The following is a 5,000-nucleotide window of genomic DNA, read 5'->3' on the forward strand; positions in this document are numbered from 1 at the left end:
TCGGGCGATAGTTCTGCGGGAACAGCTGGTTCTGACCCTGTTTCGGGAGCATGACGACGATCGCATGCTTCCACCTTCTAGGGAAGTGTCTGAGGGCCAACGAACTGTTGATAAGACTCAGCAAGAATTCAACGCTGTTTTCCGGGAGTCTCTTCAACAACTTGTTAGTTATTGAATCGGCTCCCGGAGCCTTCTTTGCTTTCGCAGCCTTGATGAGACCCTTCAGCTCCTCCATAGAAGCTGGACGGATGTCGTCGTCGTCATCCTCCCTGAGAAGTCGGTGAACCCGGTCTTCCAGCAGCATATCGCGGTCGATGTCGTCGTCGTCGTCAACGTTAAGTTGAAACTGACGTTTCCATCGTGTCTGCAAAGGCTAACGCCTTTGTCGGCGGGGGAGTAGCACACTCCGCGCTCTCCGTGAATGGGTGAGAGAGCAGTCTTCTTCCCCCTGAGCCTACGAGTGACTCGCCAAAGCTCGTCACTCCCAGGTTCGAAGGATTCCAAGAGCTCTTCCCACCTTTCGTTTCGGTGTTCATTGATGGCCTGTTTGACACGATTGGCCATCCTGTTCGCCGCTGTTTTGTCCCCTGGGAAAAGGGTTCGCTGGTTAGCCTTCTCAGGCGGTTTCTCTCTCGTATCAAGGCTTTGATACGAGGGGGAAACTCGTTGTAGCTCTTCAGCGGACACTCCTCCCTGGAGGTGGCCGCTCGAAACGCATCATTCACGGAAAGCTCGAAACGCTCAACTGCCGCGTCGAGTTCGTCGGGAGAGTCGAGTACCTCAGGGAGGGGCGCGCATCTCTTCGAGCTGGGCTGTGAAGACATCCCAGTCCGTCTTAGATCTCACGCGATACTCAGGGGGAGGAAGATCATCGCCAGTACCAGATTACTGGATTATGATCAGAAATCCAGTTCCGACAGAACGTAAATTTCACTGGTCAGAGTGACGTTTCTGAGAAGCGCGATGTCTAGTACGTCAGGCCTAGTCTGCCCGCGATAGTACGTAGGCTCATCTGGTCCCAGCACGAGATATTCATGTCTGTCAACATGCGCATGGAGCGCTTGGCCGTTTCGATTTGTGGCTCTGCTCCAAGTCTGTGCTTGGCATTGAAGTCGCCAGCAGCAATTGTCGGAATGTTGCTTCCCATCAGCAGTTCATCCAGAGATTCTGGAGTAGACGAATGTTCGGAGGGTTGTAAACCGAGATTATTCTGTGACAACCCCTTCTCAGTTGAATTTCGACCCCCACGGCCTCAGTACCGTGCAACCGAGCACTGTCAATGCCGTATTGGACACACTGCAGGGATCGCTTGGCAAAAATGCCGACTCCCCCTCCAGCACGTCCAACACGTTCTCTGTGAAAGAATCTGTAATTTGGAATGACATGGATTCGTTCCTTAGATGTGTCTCTTGGACTAGAGCCACATCTATGTTGTTTTCATGAGGAAGTTTTCGAAGTCCAGCTTCTTTGTTCGAATGCCATGGCATTCCAAAAACTATCTTCAGAGATCTAGGCAACGTTGGTTGTCTAGACATTGGCAGTTCCGGTCATCACGCTTGTATTCACCGTGAACATTGTCTGTAACACGGGGAATTTGACGAATAACTTTTTTCATCTGGTCCAGTGCGGCACAGATGTCTGAAACCCCCTGAGTCTGAGGTGAGGGTTCAGGTCGAGGGGAGGTGGGCTGCTGCAGAAGTACTTGCAGTACTTGCGCCCTTAGATGCAGCTTTTGCAAAGCTGACCCCTCCTGGACGCGTCCAGACCCCGCAGGTCTCCCTGAGGAGGCTGGTTTCCTTGTTGTGGTCTGCCCCTTCTTTTGTACCTTTGGGTACGCGGGGCAGCCACGGTAATTGGCTGTGTGAGCCCCCTTGCAATTATTGCACTTCGGGGGGTCAGCCTTGGTCTTTTTGCAGGCACTGGTTAAGTGCCTGCCAGGCATTTAACGCAGATGGGCACTGCCAAGCAGTTGCGTTGGCAGTGTCCAAAGCGTTGACAACGGTGGCATTGACCCACCGAAGTTTTCGCGTGTTGGGGTTCGACCTGAACCTTCACGCACAAGAGGTCTTTGACCTCAAAAATATGCTTTCTGACCCTGTCTAGCAAGACGAGGACCAGAGGCATAGGTTTGCCAGCGCGCTTCATGCGCGTGACGCTGGTGAGGTCAAAGCCTTTTGATTCAAGCTCCTCACGCACATCGGAAGTTGCCAGGTGCTCTGGCACTCCCCTGATGACGGCACGTAGTTGCCGCTCTTCGGGGAGCGAGTAAGTATGGTGAGGGATTTTTTTCCCTCACCAAAAGCCTTGCCAGCCGCCGATAGTCGTCAGGAGACTCCGGCTGAACTTTTATCCCGTCATGTAAATTGACGGCTTTCGAGAACTTGATGTTCTCTCTAGTCGTCAGTTTCAACAGCGGTACCCATTTGTCCTTCTGTCGGACAACAATAGGTGGAATTTTAGCCTTAGAAGCCGAAGACGGGATGTCTTGCTTCAGAGGGGTAGGGGGGGTGGTCTCCTCGTCATGAAGTGATTTGACAGTGTTCTCTGACTTTTCAGATGCACTGTCAGTTGGGGTTTTAGCATTTGTGTCCATTTCCACGTCAGTATTTGGCTTACTAGAAGTGGCCACCTCACTAGCCTGATTTTTCGGCTATTGATGAGAAGAGGTCTCGGATTCTGAGTAATATTTCCGAGCCTCTCTCTCTGACGTTGTCCAAAGCCGCTTTCTTTTTAAGCTTCTTCAGCATTCTTTTTAGCTGGCTTTGGTTGTTGTTCTTTTACCACTGTCTTTGTCCACTCGTCAATACGACGTCTCGAGACATCAGGCAGTGGTGGGAATCCATCATGAGTCTTCTTTTCTTGGAGGAGGAAGCGAAGGAAAGTACGCTAACGTTATCCATTTCGGCATCGCTGAATTCTTGTTCGGAGTGATATTCACGGTCAGGCGGAGCATTAGCCACTCCCTTTCGCGGGTCCGCCAACACGTGGCGGCCGTTCTCAGGGCTTGGCAATGCTTTGCCCAAGCAAGTCCGACTGGGTCAGACCGAGAGCTGAGATCAGTTGACTTATAAAGCCAATGATCTCGCCCTTCTCTTTCCCAGCCAGGCTGCAAAGCAGTTCCTCCATACTGCCGTGAGACAAGAATTTGATTTTTGGAGCCCAGAAACAAGTATGAGCACCACGAACGCAACGAAAATAATATATTCAAACGTACTCACCAGAAGTGTAGTCGTCTGCACACAAAACACAACGAACGCGCTATCGGAAGCAGGAAACACACACCGCTATACGGCTGTAACATTCACTACGAAAATTTGCGTAAAACACACTAGGTCGCTATGACACGTCTGCTCTTCACAAAGTTCAGCAATCGAATGTGTGTGACTGAGTCGGCTTATACACGCCAACTATTATATACCATCTAGACGAGACGCCATTGGTCCGATTTCCAGTTGTGGGCGGAGTCATGAAATTTAACAAAACCCGACCGAGTTCGGTGTAGAACTTTAGTCGAAGTCTGTCGTTAGTATCACTAACAGTATTTCATTCGTATCGTGCAGTATATAATTTATTCTTAACATTCGAAATGACTGGTCGTGGCAAGGGAGGTAAAGGTTTAGGAAAAGGAGGAGCGAAACGTCATCGTAAAGTATTGCGTGATAATATCCAAGGAATAACGAAACCTGCCATTAGAAGATTAGCCCGTCGAGGTGGTGTTAAACGTATTTCGGGTTTGATATACGAAGAAAACTCGTGGAGTACTCAAAGTATTTCTCGAAAATGTTATCAGAGATGCCGTAACATATACCGAACATGCGAAACGCAAAACCGTCACAGCCATGGATGTTGTATACGCCCTGAAAAGGCAAGGTCGAACCTTGTACGGATTTGGCGGTTGAATTTAATGCCTCCCCCTGTATTGTCCTTACCGTTTCCATAAAAAAAAAAAGGTTCTTTTCAGAACCACAAAAGCTTATGAAATGAATTCGTGTGTATTTTTTATATTTTTGAAGTAAGTCTCAGGTCAAGAAAGTAATACAAATCATGAAATTATGAAAACAACAAAATTTAATTGACGCTCCGGAGGGGCGACTTCATTGATGATTCCAGTGGCGCATTTGCTTTTTCAGCTGCAGGAAAACCCGGAAAAACCTGCAGCAGCAGCAAGCACCACATCATGTGAACATCTTGATCTACTAATGTCTTCTCTTTTATAAAACAAAATGTAGGGTATCTCCAGAGACTACAGTAAATTTAGAACATCGCCAGAACACTTAGTGACACGACTATCGTCAAACTTAATCGACCTCTGCCCTCCGGTAGCAAGCAGAATATCGGAAGCGTGAAATAAAAATTTGAATTGGAAATTTTGGCGAAATAACCCGAACGGAAAGTGTAGTGAAATATATAAAAGATAACGGAAAGTGTAGTGAAAATATAAAAGATAACGGAAAGTGTAGTGAACGTTTACCTCTGCCTTCCGCGAACAAGCAGAATATCGGAAGCGTGAAATAAAAATTTGAAATGGAAATTTTGGCGAAATAAACCGAACGGAAAGTGTAGTGAAAATATAAAAGAAAACGGAAAGTGTAGTGAAAATTTAAAAGTAGCGGAAAGTGTAGTGAAAACATAAATATACGGAAAGTGTAGTGAACGTTTACTTCTGCCTTCCGCGAGCAAGCAGAATATCGGAAGCGTGAAATAAAAATTTGAATTGGAAATTTTGGCGAAATAACCCGAACGGAAAGTGTAGTGAAAATATAAAAGATAACGGAAAGTGTAGTGAAAACATAAATATAACGGAAAGTGTAATGAAAGTTTACCTCTGCCTTCTGGGAGCGAGCAGAATTTCGAAAGCGTGAAGAAAATATTTCAGATGGAAACTTTGGCGAAAATAATCGTGAACGGAAAGTGTGGTGAAAATATAAAAGTATCGGAAAGTGTAGTGAAACATAAATATAACGGAAAGTGTAATGAAAGTTTACCTCTGCCTTCTGGGA

This window comes from Leptinotarsa decemlineata, unplaced genomic scaffold (genome assembly GCF_025532065.1).
Source record: "Leptinotarsa decemlineata unplaced genomic scaffold, Ldec_3_MD MMD2_tig00000654_RagTag_RagTag, whole genome shotgun sequence".
Taxonomy (NCBI): domain Eukaryota; kingdom Metazoa; phylum Arthropoda; class Insecta; order Coleoptera; family Chrysomelidae; genus Leptinotarsa; species Leptinotarsa decemlineata.